This window comes from Eumetopias jubatus, unplaced genomic scaffold, assembly GCF_037043125.1.
Source record: "Eumetopias jubatus isolate StellerSeaLion01/CBP00866 unplaced genomic scaffold, mEumJub1_p1.0 scaffold_1, whole genome shotgun sequence".
In the NCBI taxonomy this organism is placed as follows: domain Eukaryota; kingdom Metazoa; phylum Chordata; class Mammalia; order Carnivora; family Otariidae; genus Eumetopias; species Eumetopias jubatus.
Window position 1 is genome coordinate 136,923,976 of NW_028274807.1, and position 17,269 is coordinate 136,941,244.

Sequence of the window (17,269 nt, forward strand, 5' to 3'; positions counted from 1 at the left end):
GACCTCAGCCATAAGTAGGAATAAAGAAAAAGTAAGTCTTTGAGGCAACCAAGATTGTTTGACATAGAGAAGGAACAGAGAGTTACTTCAAATACCTGTGGGTTGTCAGATGGAAGAGAGATATGGCTTATTCTCTTTCCAGAAATCAGAACGGGAACCAGTGGGTAAAAAGTGCAAGAAGGCAGATTTTTACTTAACTTAAGCAGCAACAGAGCAGACTAGAAATAGTGTAGGCTGTATGATTGGAAAATCTGTTTCTAGAAGGTGGTGTACAAGCCATTGGTAGATGATGAGTAGTGAGGAAGGTATAATGAAGGTTTCAGACAAGATGACATTTCAAGTTCTTCCTATACTGAGATTCTTGAATCACCAAGTTCTAGATCCCTGTTTAGCCTATGTTCAAAAGTGAGTGAATACCCTCCCATGCTAGGCAAGTCAGTACATTCTTAAAGACTGTTTTTTTCTTTGTGTCTACTCACAATATATGATGAAGATTCTTTTGGTTTGCAGTTCTTGTTTAAAAGGTCCCTTCTGTTTTAAGGAATCGCAACATTCAAAGTCAGAGCTTTAAAGTCTCTGGAAACTGTTACTGCTTTTTTTTTCACCTAATTGCGTATAGAACAGTTTTATAGCTAGTGCTTCAATAAAGCCAGTTTGTTCCAACTGGTATCTTGGAGGTGCAGTGCACTGTGAAGTGAACTAAAGATCATTTTTAAAAAATCCTTCACTGGAATTGTCTCACATTTTCATTATTATTTATCTTATAGTAAGGATATGAAAATAGAACCCTGCTATTTCATTTTTCTTTTCTCAATATACATAACATTTTCTCAAGATTTAATATGGGAGTATATCTCTGTTTCTTTCATAACTTGTTCTAATGTCTAACTGTTGTTTATCTCTTATCAGGATGACAGTTAATATTTTGCCAGCTTAGATAAGAGTTCTTGGTTTTCTTTTACTTATAACTACTTTTAATTACTTTATAACAGACTAAAGCTATAATCTGTATAGTGCTTGCATGGCCAGTATATTTATTCATTTCTCAACCAGTTATTGTAATAGGTACCAGGTGCTTAAAACTTACCTTAAACTGAAATATGGGCAATTATGATTTTGCAAAATGTACGAAGTTTTTATTAGGATATTCATGAATGTTATCGGTAAGATAATATATGGTCATAAATCCTACATCTCTTTTTGAATCTTAAGATCAGTAGTACATTGGACTAATGCTACCTGTCTCTGAGTGAAGACCATGCCTTAGCAGTGGAATACTGAAAACAATCCCCATACCCTCCTTCAATTCATATGCTCAGGAAGGCCCCTTTTGCCTGACTTAAGTTACTGAGTCTGGTGGTTGACCTCTTGAATAGCGGCACACTACTGAGAATTTTGAGAGTGCTGAGAGTGAGTGGATATTTTAACTTTTCTTCAAACTTTTCTTCCCTGATTTGGAAATATAAGTACTGCTTGATAATTTTGTTTAATTCAGTAGTTACTTATTGTGCCAAGCTCTATAGAAAATGCCAAATTAACTAAGACATAAATCTTTAAGGAGCTTCTTCTTTTCTATATTCAACCAGATATGTCTAAGAAATAAAGCAGAAACTATATAATTTGTAATATATTAATGCAAAGATAGCAAAGGCTTCCTGTTATCATATTAAGGTACAAATGATTTCCTAACTGAATTCATTTATCTACGATCAGGCACTAAAGAAGTAGTCAACTGAGATATCTCTTCTAGTAGGGGATTAGGTAGCCTTCCTTATTGGAGAGCAAATATTAATAGATTTTAATACCTTTGATTTTCCTCTGTTTGCCTTAATTGATAACTGAACTTGATGACTTTTTTCCTGGCTTAAAAGAGTAAAAAAATATAGAAAATTAAATCCTATTGCTTGGATTTATGAGCAATTCTTTTACTCCCTTGTGTAAGGGAGTACCATTAATGAAAATTCCTCTGCAGCAGGCAGAATATTTCATTTGAGAATGAAAAAGCAAATTGAGTTAATGTATTGTGCAAGAGATTCATATCTAAGTATTGTGTCAGTTTGATCTCAGTTGGGGCTAAGGTACTCTGATAGCTATGAGATATTAAAATGATGGAGAAGTTTAGAGAAGTATGACTGAATTTTATATAAATAAAGCAACTTGATTTATAAATGGTACAGTTTATTTTACCTTTATGATTTGATAGATGCATTAAGCCAACTAATTTTTAAGTTGGTATCAACTTTAGATGCATGTTTACTTACAAGCCTTCTAATAATAGCATCAATTCTTTTGGCAGTATGAATGGATAATTTAAGTCAAAATAAACATTTGTTTCATTCTTTTCTACTTTTACTATGTATTTACCATTTGACTATGAAAAACTTCAGTCCTATACAAAGTAAATTATTATAATGAACCCTATTTTCTCATCACATTTATCAACACATGACCATTCATCTTTTAACTATCCCCCTAACAACCCCTATCTCATTTCAGATTTCAAAGCAAATCCCAGGCATCACATTATTCCTTATAACTATTTCAGTACATGTCTTTATAAGGAAGGATTCTTTTTTTTTTCTTTAAATGTAACTATAATACTATTAAAACAGCTGCTTTTTACAGGGCACCTCGGTGGCTCATTCGGTTGAGTGTCTGCCTTCAGCCTAGGTCATGATCCCAGGACCCTGGGATTGAACCCTACATCAGACTCTTTGCTCAGTGGGGAGCCTGCTTTTCCCTCTCCCTCTCCCTCTGCCCCTCCGCCTGCTTGTGCATGCACATGCGTGCTCTCCCTCTCTCTCTTTCTATCAAATAAATAAATATATAAATAAAATCTTTTAAAAAAAGGAGTTGCTTTTTAATTGCAGGTAGGAAGTAAGGAACACTGGGGTCTAACCAACTTCTGATGACGTTAAATAGCTCTAGGTACGTAGCCCTTGGTACTTGGGCAAGTCATTTAACTTTACTGTCTCCATGTTTTCTTGTCTTTGTAAAGAGGTAATTCGGCAAGATAGTATCTAAAATCCCATTTGTCTCTAAACTTTATAATTTAAAAAATGAAGAGACTTCGGGTTTCTGGTCCAGCATTTAAGGAGCTTGTAGGTTGTGTCACTCTGTCCTAACAAGAAAAAGCTGAAGAAACTGAAAAACCAATAACTGTCCTTAGATCTGTCAGAAAAGTGAGGTTACAGGGCAAACTGCTGCCCCCAAAACTGGAGTAACAGATGGGCAAATACAGAGAATCACAACTTACTAAAGTAGAAATGTCTGTGGGAACCAGTACTGGAGTAGGAAAGCCTAAACTATAATCCATGAATTTCTAGAGGTTCAGGGTGGACAAGTCTGAGAGTTAAAAACTCCAGTGGGGGCCAGTCATAAGGGGTCTCTACACTTTCGTAGTTTTACCACCAGGAGCTTGACTAGGTTCTCACAGCAAACCTCTTCTGCTTCTGGCATGGGGAGAGGAAAAGAACCATTTTGAAATGCTCCAGAATATCCAGAATATCCTGTTCTTCATAACAAGGGCTGTTTTCAAGAGAAACTGTTTTACCAGAGCTCTGATAAATCCCAAACTGTTTGGGGTGACCCGGAGAAAGGAAACACCCAGCTCCAGCCCACTGTAGCTATCCTCTCCCGCCTAGGTTGGGGGGAAACTGAGAAGCCCTTACAGAGTTCACAGTTCAGAGGCAAAGGCTCACTAAAAGATCGAGATCTAGTCATAGAACTGTAGAATGCTTTCCCTATCTCTTTACCTTAACCACTGCATTACTAAAGGCCTATTTATTGAAGCAATTCCCTTTACCTAGTACATCACATTACAGCTATAAAGAAAAAATCGCAAGGCCTACTAAAAACTCAGGTTGATGGGACAGAGCAAGCAAAAGAACCAGACTCCAATATGGCAAAGATGTTGGAATTATCAGACTGGGAATTTAAAACAAACTATGATTAAAATGCTAAGGATTCCAATGGCTAAAGTAAGATGGGATGCAAAAACATCGGCATTATAAGCAGAGAGATGGAAATTCTAAGAAAGAATCAAGAAGTACTAAACAAACTATAGAAATGATCCCTGAAAGTATAGTCTTGTCTGGTGATTAACGTAATAAAAGGAAAAAAAAAAGAAGTAATAAAGATCAGAAACACTGTAACAGAAATGAAGAATGCTTTTCGTGGTCTCATTAGTAGACTGGACATGGTGAGGAAAGATCTTTGAGCTTGATGATACGTCAATAAAAACTTTCAAAAAGGAAAAGCAAAGAGAACAAAGACTGAAGAAACAGAACACAATATCCAAGAACGGTTTCCACAAATGTAACATTTATGTAATGGTAATACTGTAGGAGAAAAAGAGAGAAAAGAACAGAAGAAATATTTGAAAGAATAATGACTAAGAATTTTCCCAGACTAATTTCAGATACCAAACTACAGATCCAGTAAACTCAGAGAATGCCAGACAGGATAAATGCCAAAAAAGCTACATCTAAGCATATCATCTTCAAATTGCATACCGTGATTGCCATAGTAGAATTTCTTTATGCAGATGACTTCTGAATATGTGTGTGTGTATTGTGTGTGTGTCTAACTCTGTTCTCTCTCCTGAACTCCAGACCCACCTGTACAACTTCCCACTTCACATTTCATTTGGATGTCTCACAAACATCTCAAATTTTACATGCTCAAGGGAAGTAGTTGATTTTACTCTCCAAATTTGTTTGCAACCTTCTCATCCCCAGCCCCAGTCTATTCGTAACTGATAAAAGCACATCATTCACCTAGTAGCTCAAACCTGAACTCTAGAAATCAGTTTTCACCTCTCCTTCATCCCACTAAGCTGTTCACCATGGAGTTCTGTCCATTGTACCTACTAAATAAAATCATTAGTTTGTTTCCTCTTATAACATTCTGTTCTTCTTGCTTTCAGTCTTGCCCTCCCCAACCTCTGCTTAGTCCAGCATCTACAGAGAGTAGCCTAAATGATCTTAATAAGATGTAAATGGGATTTTATGTCTCTGTTGACTTCCCATAATGCTCAAAATAAAATCTAACTCTAAACTACTTACCATGCCTTCAGAGACTGTCCATGATCTGCATCTCAGCCTTCATCCTCCCACTCTTCTTACTGAATTTGAGGACCTCTTTCAGATCCTGAAAGCAAGTTCTTTCCCATCTTGGGGACCTTGCACATTCTGATTTCCTCCCACCTCTTATATGGTTCCTTCTTTATCTATAGATCTTAACTTAAATATCACTATAAAATGAAGCTTTCTTTACAACCATATAGCTAAAATAGCTCCCTCTCCTGCTGTTGGTTGCCTTTATAATTTATAACTCTTATTGTAGCCTGCAGGTGCTGCTCTTACTTGGTCTGTTTTTGTGACTTTTGTCTGTTACCATGCCAGAACATAAGCTCCATGAGGACAGGGACTGTGTCTGTCTACCTTGACATTATATGTACAAGTCTTAGTAGTGTTTGGATCATTCTTGACACTCAACAAACATATTGGATAGAGGGAGGGAAGAAGGGTGAGTAATGAGGTTGGAAAACATAGCAAAGTTCAGAAAAATGGAGACAACAGAAGAAAGACGTGGAGAAGGGAAAATGTTCTAGACAGGATTGCAGTATCAACCCCAGTGTAGAAAAATGAGTATAGTGGTCCTAACAGTTGATCCTGACATCCATTCCACCCTAGTAATTAGTCTAAGCCATTAATAATAATCATCTTTCCCATTTGTGGATTGGCTTGAGCAGTGAGACATGAGAGGCAGTCTACTCTATGGGGTCTAGAGATGTTTTCCTCACTTCTATAAAAGAGAACATGGGAAGTGGTACTCTCTCATCCTCCTCTGGATTAGAGATCCTTTGGATTGGATTGGAGATCTTAGAACCGTCTTGCTACCAGCTGGAAGATGAATCCATCACAAAGAAGGAAGGAAACCAGAGACTTGGTGCCAGAGCCCATGTATTCTGCACTCAGGAATCTGCTGTCTTGGATTTATTATAAATAGTGTAATGAATGACCTCTTGACTTACCTCAGTTTCAGTTAGAGCTTCTGATGACCTCAGTGAAACAATGAGGATCTGCATAGGTGAAAGGACACATTCATATTGGGTAGTCGTAGGAATTCATGCTGGAAAGGTTGTTCAGACTCAGGGTCCTTGAACGATAGCCTGCGGCAGTCTGTTTAGTGCTTAAAAACATAGACCCTGGGTGAAGACTGCCTGAAATCTAATCTTATTTCCACCACTTTCTAGTTGTGGGACCTAGGGCAAGTTACTTAACTTTTCCTCTTCCTTGTTCTTCATTTGTCAAGTGCCAATAGTAATAATACCTACTTCATAGGGTTGTCATGAAGATTAAATGAGTTCATCATTATAAAGCTCTTAGAACACTGCTCAAACCACATTAAGCATTTAATATGTTGGCTGTTATTCTTAGTTGGTGGCGATATTTATTATTTTATAGTTAGCTGTTAACAAGCTTCTGTGTACATAAAAACCACATAGGAAGTTTGTGAAACACTGCATCCCCTTGCCAGAACATTTTATTGGGTGGGTGTAGGTTTGGCCAGTGCATCTTCTGCTACAGGTAGTCCACAGAGAAACTGCAAAAGATAGTAAAGAGTCAGTGGAGGCTTTACAGCAGTGGAGTGAGATAGGACCAATGGTCTGTAATTCCTTACAGACCTTCCTTAATCCATTTGGTATCTTTACAGGGACTTGGGGGTTGGAGAATGAAAATGAAAAGGTTTTGACATGGTTGCTTGATATATGACAAAGGAAATCTTGATAGGCTTTGATATAAGAAAACACTTTGAGATTTTGAGCCTATATGGCTCAAAGAATGTTGGTACCATTGAAAAGATGAGAAAATGTCAGAAAGGTGAGTCTATTTGCTTTGTTTTGTTTAATATGATGGAGGTCTGCTTGGGGCCATGCCCAGCTGGCAGTTAAAAGATGCTGGCCTGAAAGTTTCTCTAAAGGGAGAGCTGGAGAAGCAGCAAGCTGCCTAAGAGAATGGTCTCCACCAGCTGGCCTTCATGCTTCTCAGCTAAACTCACGTGTCAAGGACCCATCATTTACAATTTCTCTACAACTGACACTAGGATTGCATTGCTTGAAATTCTATGTCATGGTGTAATTATCTTTTCTAATGTTTTCTAAACTTACGATAACTTTTCCATAGTTTGTGGTACTCTTGTTTTTCCTATTATTTATAGAAGAATTGGTTAACTGAAGATTTTTAATTTTGTTTAAGACCCTATTACCTGCACTCTGCTGGATATTTTATACACATTATTTATAATCCTCACAACAGTGTTTCAGGATAAGCACACCTTACATATGTGAGAAAAATAAGACTCAAAGAGGTTATATTACTTACCTAAAGTCATAGCTAAGCTAAAATTCAAACTGAGATCTGTCCTAGAAGTTCTTGCTCTTAGTAGGTTTTCACTAATGTAGCCAGTCGTTAACTAACAGAGACTGCTTAACTATGCTTAACATTTCTTTGAAATCTGTGAAGAAACTCTTGATTAAGATGCTGTCATTCTGTTTTCATGTTACACATAGCATGTAGGTATTACTGATGAGTAGCAGAGAACAAATAGATCATGAGGTGCCTATTTTATCTTTTAATGAAAAAAGTTATCATTATTTGACAATTTTAATTCTCACATCTGTATATTATATTCTCACATGAGACATTAAATCCACTTATTCCACTTTAGTAAATGATGTATCTTTTTCTCCAGATTATTGCTATCTCTCCTTCCTCTCTCTCTGCCCTCACAAATAAATTACCTTGAGAATAAACCTTTTCTTTGTGTAAAGATAGAAAAGCTAAATCTGGTATTATAACAAACAAAAAGTTGTCTTCATGTCTGAAAAAGAATCTCACTTGTGGGGCAGGGGGATGGTAAGAAAAATCCCTGAATGTAGAGTTTATGAATTATCTAGAAAATTTCTAGCTGAATTCCAAATATTCAAAAGATGTTTTGATATATTAGCCAATATATTTTTTGAATCATTATAAGAATTAAATATATTGTCTAAATACTGTGCAAAGGATGTTTAATAGAGCCTTGTGAATTAATTGGAGAGTTTTACATGCTAGTAGAGTTTTAATATATTTCCAGGAAATTTTGAGGCATTGAAGAACCAATTTTGAGAACATTGTCTATTTTCTTTTACTGCATTAATGGAGTTGGGTTTTCTTTAAGGTCTTTTGAAAGAAAGTAATCTATAAAGATAGGATTTTTTTTCTGTTATTCCCATCAGCAACAATGGATATATGAACAGAGAAAATGACAGTGCTTACCTGGCTTTCTAGAAACTCTAGTGTCCTCACTGTCACCATTACCACTCTCTTGAGAAGCAGAAACAGAGTACATGTGTTAGTGGAGCCCCTCAAGTATTGAAGTGACACTGATATTTATATATGGCTCTTAAAAACAGGTTTTGTTAATAGAGTCTTACCTCTTAATCATCTCAAACATATTAAGAGTCCATGCATATGCAACTTGGGTAGAGTGATAACATTTAATATTAGTTTCAAAGCGATGCTATCTCTTCCTTTTCTTTCCTCAACCTTCCTCACCTCCCAGCCCCAATCTTTCACTGATTCTGTGGTACTGTTAGGTGTCTGAAGTGTAGGGAATGTGTGTATGTAAGGGGTGGCGAGTCAGGGGAAAACAGAAGAATGGAGAAGGTAATTGGTTTGTAAATTGGTTTACATGTATTTTGGTTTGGGATTTTTTTTTTTTTTTAAGCTATGGACCCTTTGTTTAAACAAAATTTGATCCTAAACTATGGAATATGTAAAAGCTGGACTATTCTGTTTGGAGTAGGAATACAAAGCTGAACCTCACTAATACATCCTCTACTTCTCTCAGTAAAGGAGGAGACACAGGAGAAGTCTTTTAAATAACTTATAGGAGCAACACTTAAAAACCATTGCTCTGCACTGAAGATTCATGTTTTATTGTAGTATATTGAGTTCACTATGGAGGAAGATGGATTTTTACTGTTTGAAGTTAGCAAATTTTGTTCGTGAGCTCAATATGTGCAAGGTATTAGTGTAACATAGATTTAAAAATTTGGATGTCTAGGCTAGTATTAGTTTACTTTTTCATGTTATTTATCTGTTAAAATTGCCTCTTAATAAGAGATTTAGGTCTCCAGTTTTTTTACTCTTGAGAAGAGGCATGAGTACAGTGTAGTTTACTTATATATGGATAGATTCTAATCATTAAAAATTCCCTGATGTCTCTTGATCTGTGGTATATATCAGCTATTAATTTTCTTGTCCTTTTCTTAGATAACATACTTTAATAGAGCTATGTTAAGAGTTGTATAATGGAATTTACACATTTATCATTACTTCTGACATATCTTTGAATCTCCTCTTAAAAACAGAACAGACCTTTGCAGATTTTTAGTCTTTGAAAACAACTTTATTTGCATTAACCACCGTATATTGAAAAACCTTCCTTTTCTCAGGCTGTATCCGTTTAAATTACTTAAGCCCTGCAAGCTGAAGGTTAAGGGCCTGAGTTTGGTTGTTTTGTATCATAAATTATAACATTATGGAAATGCAGTTAGTGTGATACTTAGCGAAAATAAAGCCTTAATGTTTAGGGATTAAAATTAGTTCAAAATATTTTTAATAAGAACATGGCCAAGTTGGCCCACATATTGCAGTTCAGGCTGATATATAGTAATCAGGAGAAGATGATGTACATTACTAATTAAGTGCTAACAAACAATTCATGTAAAACCATCTTTAAATCTGATAACTGAAAAACACGTACGTAACCCCTACTAATCATGATCATATAGTAATGTATAACGTTCAATCCAGAAGATTTGGATAAATGTTCTACGGCGATACCCAGAAATTAGCTTTTCAGTAATTTCTGTAAAGTATTTCCTGTTTTATCAAATATAGTAATTACATCACAAGCAGTTTCAAATTTCAAAATGGTATGTGTAGAGAAAAAAAGCAACAGTCTTTGTCTTTCTCAGTTCTGATTACCCTAATTTAGGAGAAATAGTTTTTCTTAATTAATTAATGCTTTAAGATTGTGGGCTGAAAAGTGCCATAAAGTGCAAATTACTGTTTATTTGAATGAACAGTCTTAATGTTTAATAATTAAAAAGTGGACTAAAAGGAAAAGCCAAAAATTGTAACAAATAGTTCTGTCATTTAAACTCAGATCTCTAAAAATGAATACTGCATTAGACTTTAAACAGATTTTTTTTTACATCTGAAGAGATTATTTATAATATTTAGAAGGCTTTTATTATGTAACTGCATGTAGCAGTGTACCACTTAGATCTTTTTGTTGACAAATTGCCACTGTAAACCTCTACAGCTCTAATATGCTTTTTTCTCTACTCTCTTTTTCCAGCAAGTTTAATACTTGAGTATAATGCTTCCTGTTATTATGTCCCAATGTAGTATATTGAATATTTTATATTTTATATTCAATTAAGGTTGACTTAAATACTTTAAAAAGTCCTCCCACCCCAATCCTATAGAGATATGTTTATACATACTCATTAGGATTCATCTGGATTCATTTCCAGATAGCAATAATATTTAGATTTCTGCTTTTTTCTTTAAGTTCATAATGAAATTAATAAATGTGTGATCCTATAAGAATAGACATTTGTTTCCTATCCAGATAAAAAGATTGTTAAATATTCTGCAACTGAAAATATTAAACATGACATTTTCAGGTTTTGATGTCTTTTAACAAGTACTATATTCCTATACTCATATATATTCAACATTTATGTGATGTTAATGGGAGCAAAAAAATAAATACGACTTTTTGGTAGAAGACTTGTACCTAGGGCTCCTGGATGGCTCAGTCAGTTAAGCATCTGCCTTCAGATGAGGTCATGGTCCTGGGGTCTTGGGATAGAGCCCTGTATTGGGCTCCCCACTCAGCAGGGAGTCTGCTTCTCCCTCTGCCTCCCCCCCCAACTTGTGCTCTCACTCTCTCTCTCTCAAATAAAATCTTTTTAAAGAAAAATTTAAAAAACTTGTACCTACATGTTATTCATTCAACAAATAATTATTGAATGTCATTTCCTATATGCCAGGCACTGTTCCAGGCACCTGAGATTCTGCAGCATACCAAACAAAATTGCATTCTCATGAATATACCTGCAAGTAAAATGCTTTATTATTGATTTACTCTTCTATAAAGAACTAGTCTAGCTTTATGACAGTAAACAAAAACATCGTGGGTTTATACCTTAAATAAAGAAAAAATGGTGAAAGTCAGCTGATTGAATCCTATCATATGTGAAGCTGGAGTCCTATTTGATGTATGACTTAGAACTGCTTTAATGCAAATGAATGTTCTGGACTAATGTCAACAGTAAATGTATATGATTTTTTAGCATTGCTTAACACTATATATTGGTTGTTTAAAAAAAATTAAAAACAAATTGACCGGACCTATATATTACATAGGCTAATGACAGCTTATTGGCTGTAATTAACCACAGTATGTGATCTCTTAATGTTGAAAATACCTTGCAATTTCAAGGAATCAAGAAATTGGCTTGTCTTCCTGGCTTTAAAAAAAAAAAATTAAACACTGAGGTAAGTTATGTATTTGGTTAATACTTGCAAACTATTTGGCTCAAGGGAAAAATAGACTTGACAGAATTAGAGTAAATGAAAAATCTGGGCCATTGGTGGTCTCCTTTTATAAATTTGTATCACTTAAAAAAAGTTAATCATAGCAAATTATGTCTTGCTTTTTTTCAAAATCTAAAGTGTGGGAATACATATAGACTACAATGATAAATTTTTTAAGCTCCCTTGTTTGTAAAAGAGAAATTTTTCTTTTTTTCCTCATTTGTGTTTAAGATAAATCCTTAGGGTTATATTTAACTATTTATAATATTGTGAAAACCATTTTCTTCAAGCATACAAACGTAAAGATTTCCAATAGCCTGCCGCTAGTATGCACTGTCTGAAGCTAATAGATTGGACAGAATACTGCTGCTGTTTGAGTAAAAGTTAATGCTTTGGCGACCAACTAATACACTTAACTATAGTATATGAGCAGTGGGTGTCCTGCTTATTTTTATTACAAGCTTTGTCACTGTGCAATTTTCTTACAACATGCTAACAGTAATCCACTTTAAGCTCATGCTTAAATGTTTATTGAATGTGGTAGCCAAAGAGCTATGTTTAAAAAGTACATTAAAAAATATCTCAATCTGGCATTCAGTTGCTTACCGAGCAACATAACCTGAATTATGGTTTATCTCAGACTTTATAATAATAAGTAGTATTTCAGTATCAAATAGAATTCTGAAGAGAATAAGGTTTGCATCCCCCAAATGAGATGATTGTGCATCAGCTTTACTAAACTAGCCAAAAGATAAAGTCAGAAAATTCTTAGTACAAAAAACATACTCCAAAATGATCACCCTATGTGTGTCCAAAAGGGTCTCCAATATCCTGTGTCTCACCTCCCACTCTTTTATTACAATTCTAAAATTTCATTTTAGTATGAATATATATAAGATATATATTTTATATTCTTCCTCCTCTCCAAATACACAAATATGCAGACTTGTATAAATTATGTAATTACATAAAAATCAAAAGGCATAAGGATGTACTATTGAATTTAGGAAACATGGGTACACTGGGGTGTGTGTTTACACACACTGAAGTGTGGTAAAGAAGAAGAATCCGAAGAAAAGGAAGTTCTGCCAGGGTAAAGCTTTATTAGATGTACTTTCCCCCTGTCTCATATCAGAAGCAATCAATTTTTTCATTTGTTTAAAAATAAAGCATTTTCACACTGAATGTTAGCTTATTAAAAGGCCTTTTATCACTGTAAATTTTACTACATTATTTGCATATCAAGATTTGCAAAGCACAGTTGAACCTACTATTCAGTATCTTGAAAGCAGCCTTGGTTTCACGTCTACTTCATTATTTGCCAAAAACTTCAAAAATTCTCTTTGTAGTTCTTATTGTGGTAGCTGGGATTGAAATATTATTTCTAATAAATAAGCCAGATTGCTTTTAAGCCAAATCTGACCAATCTGTCATTTATATCCCCATCTATTAATTTTAAACTCAGTATTATTAATTTTAACTTCCAAGTTTTAAATCCATAGTAAGAATCATGGGGGTACAGAGGAGGTGATGGATTGGGGATGGCATTTAGAATCAGCTACGGGTCTAGCATTGTACTGCTAAACACAGTGTTCACAATAATAGCTGTTAGACACAGTGCTCACAAGAAGCTTCAAGGTAAATATTGTTAATCCTATTTTACAAAATAAAAAGCTTGGAGATGAACGTTAAGTGGCTTGGCCTAAGGCCCCAGTCACACATCCAGTAAGTGGCTGTTTTGATCACCTCTTCATCCCTTGGATGAGGAAAAGATTCCTGACACAGGGTTGTGGGGATGGTTGAACACACAACACCCAATACTTATCAGATGAGATTGGCAGCTGTTTATTAGTCACATATACTCACAGCTTCAGGGAGGAGGACCGTACACTCCATGCAGGTCACATGGGAATTGCACTTGTGAATAGAGTGAACAGCCAGAGGCTGTGGGAGGCAGGCTTTATAGTATTAAGAGAATGGTGTCTCCCCTGGTTTCCACAGAACAATGTGATTGGCTGTTTTGAATAATTCTGCAAACTGACAGGGACCTGAAATCTGCTACTCAGGGATAAGCAGGAACTACACCTGAGCCCTTTGATAAGGAGTGTTACAGGCCCTTATTCACAAAAGCAGAGTGGAGAGGGCAACTTATGGTTAGGCTATTCAAGGCTTTCCTGATTTTACCAGATGTCAAGGCGTCACATAATTTTGAACCTTAATTTTAGGTCTTACCCAACAGTGACTGAACTGGGATTCTAATGGTGGACCTTCTGATTTCAGTGACCATATTCATTCCACTGTTCAATGGTATTTCTTCTCCTTGCTAGGATCACATGTTAACATTTTATAAGTAACTAAGTACTTTACTTTTCTCTGGGCATTTCTTTTCTTTCTTTTTTTTTTTTAAAGATTTTATTTATTTATTTGAGAGAGAGAGAGAATGAGAGACAGAGAGCATGAGAGGGAAGAGGGTCAGAGGGAGAAGCAGACTCCCCGCCGAGCAGGGAGCCCAATGTGGGACTCGATCCCGGGACTCCAGGATCATGACCCGAGCCAAAGGCAGTCGCATAACCAACTGAGCCACCCAGGCGCCCCTTTTCTTTTCTTTTTATTAACATATAATGTATTACTTGTTTCAGGGGTACAGGTCTGTGATTCATCAGTCTTACACAATACACAGAGCTCACCATAGCACATACCCTCCCCAGTGTCCATCACCCAGCCACCCCATCCCTCCCATGCCCTCCACTCCAGCAACCCTCAGTTTGTTTCCTGAAATTAAGAGTCTCTTATGGCTTGTCTCCCTCTGTGGTTTCATCTTGTTTCATTTTTCCCTCCCTTCCCCTATGATCCTCTTGTCTTGTTTCTCAAATTCCACATATCAGTGGGATCATATGATAATTGTCTTTCTCTGACTTATTTCACTTAGCATAATACCCTCCAGTTCCATCCACATCGTTGCAAATGGCAAGATCTCATTTTTTTGATGGCTCCATAATATTCCATTGTATATATATATACCACATTTTCTTTATCCATTCATCTGTCGATGGACATCTAGGCTCTTTCCATAGTTTGGCTGTTGTGGACATTGCTGCTATAAACATTGGAATGCACATGCCCCTTCAGATCACTGCATTTGTATCTTTGGGGTAAATACCCAGTAGTGCAATTGCTAGGTCGTAGGGTAGCTCTATTTTCAACTTTTTGAGGAACCTCCATACTGTTTTCCAGAGTGGCTGCACCAGCTTGCATTCCCACCAACAGTGTAGGATGGTTCCCCTTTCTCCGCATCCTTGCCAACATCTGTCATTTCCTGATTTGTTAATTTTAGCCATTCTGACTGGTGTGAGGTCGTATCTCATTGAGGTTTTGTATTTCCCTGATGCCGAGTGATTTTCTGGGCATTTCTTAGTCTTATTTTCTTATGAATTCACATGCTGTAGTATCTGGTTATTCTCATACAAAAACTAGAGCACTCTCATTTGGGAAAGAATTTGAGAACTTGTTTTTCTTTTAAAGGAAATCTGAGTGTAAGTCCTAATTGTATCTTGATTTAGAGTTTTCTTCCTTACACAGAAAATTTTTTCCTTCACGAACTCTACCTCCCCTTCCCAAAACAAAATCATTTCTCCATAATCTGTGTTGTTGTTGTTACAAGAACTTTTTGAGTTTCCCTCCACAGTCATGCAACTGTATACCGCAAGTGTGGAATGCCCTGTTTCTCCAGTTGCTTCTCCTACATTAGACCTTTTCAACCATTCCTGCACATGGTGGACACACACCCCATTCTTTATCTCAATTGGGGGATTCTTCACAGGGGACTTCACACAATACTTTGGGCTGGCTGCTGCAAGAGATACGAAAAAAAATAAAAAATGGGTTTCTGCCATTGAAGCTCTTGCTATGGAAAGTAAGAGAAGAACTATAAAATGTAAAGATAAATTAATACACATGGAACTTCTTATTCAGACCCACAGTCTGTCCATGAGCTGGCCTCTGCCTACCTGTGCAGCCTCATCTGCGATTTTCCTGTCTTCACTTGGCTTAAGCCAACATTGGCCTTATTTCTACTTCTCCACTATGCCGGGTTTTTTCCATCTTGAGGCCTTTCTCCTTGCTATTACTTGCCCTGAAACACTCTTCCTTCATGTCTGGCTCTTTCTCTTTCAGGTTTCTTCCCAAGTGTAATCTATAAGGAGAGGACTTCTTTGACCATGCTACCTAAAACTGACTTTTATGACTATTCATGCATAGTGGCTCCCAGGTCATCCTCTTACTACCTGTGTGACTTTTCTAAGATATTTAATTTCTCTGTGCCATAGTTTAGTAATCCATAACATGAGAATATGATGATAGATTGGGTTGTTTTGAGACCTAAGTGCAGTAGTACATGTAAAGTGCTAATTATAATTGTAAGAGTCCCTGGCATGTAGTGAACACTCAGTAAACATAGTCCATTTCTAATCATCATCATTATCATTAAGGGTAAAAGAAGTAGTATAATCCATAAATACTATAGTTGATCAATATAAGAAAAACTCAGAGATATGCCATGAAATCAACAAGTTTAACTGTCAGAATGGGCAGTGGATGCAGCATGAGCACAGTGACTCCAAAGATCAGTTACTGAAATGGTCCAGTTGGAGCAATGGGGGGGGGGGGCAGACTATTAATCTATTAATGGAGTCTTAAGTTGGTTTTAGTCTATTTAGTTCAACAGAAATTTAAAGAACATCATTTCATGCCAGTCTCTGAGTTAAGATTGTGGGAGCACAAACATGAACCAATATAGGTTCCCTTAAAGCATCTAAAATTGATTTGGATGGGACTTGAATGAGTGGAAAGAAGCAAGAAAGGTGTTCCATGCAGGCTTCAGAAAGAACATAGGTAGAAGGGCGCCTGGGTGGCATAGTTGGTAGAGCATGTGACTCTCAATCTTGGAGTTGTGAGTTCAAGCCCCAGATTGGGAAGAAAGAAAGGGAGGGAGGGAGGGAGGGAAAGAAAGGAGGAGAGGGAGAAAGAAAGGAAGGAAGAAAAGAGAGAAAAAAAGAAAACAGGTAGAGGTACAGAGTTAGTAAGGTTCAGGAATTCACACTGAAGGAAGAACAAGTTCCCTCATTCCAGAGCAAGAGGAAATGAGACTGAAGTGAGGGCTCCCAAATATGGAGGATTTAGGGTGCCACAGCTAGAACATGGGCCTTATTCTGTAGACGTTTAGGAGCCCATGGAAGGTTTAAACAAAAGATTGGCAGAAGTAGTACTCAAAATTAGATAACACATTTCTGTCTTTTCTCTGGTATTACAAATTCCTTGACTCTAAGTATGAAAAGGTTTGAATTAAAAGGGACAAATCTTTTCGACTTTATGTGCCAGACACTTTTTTGTAGTTGTACAATTGTGATCTTATATTAGTTGGTACTAAGTGAATTTTATAGCAGAGTGATAGGCAGTTGGTGACAGGTTGTCATTCATTTCTTAGTCATGTACTCTTTACTCTTTAAATATTTAATATTTAAAGTATTAAATTTTTCCTTTTCCTTTTATTTATGTATCACGAACCTGATATATTCTTGAGATATTTATTAAGTTAGATAATTGTGCAT

The 17,269-nt window shown here is 36.2% G+C and overlaps 1 protein-coding gene and 1 pseudogene across 1 annotated transcript in view; one reads left to right on the forward strand and one right to left on the reverse strand.

Annotated features, from left to right (window-relative positions):
* Positions 1-17,269, forward strand: part of UBE2E2 (ubiquitin conjugating enzyme E2 E2) — a 377,440-nt gene that overhangs the window by 215,687 nt on the left and 144,484 nt on the right. The gene's annotated exons all lie outside the window — the stretch shown is intronic.
* LOC148165065 (small nucleolar RNA U3) lies at positions 4,002-4,091 on the reverse strand (annotated as a pseudogene).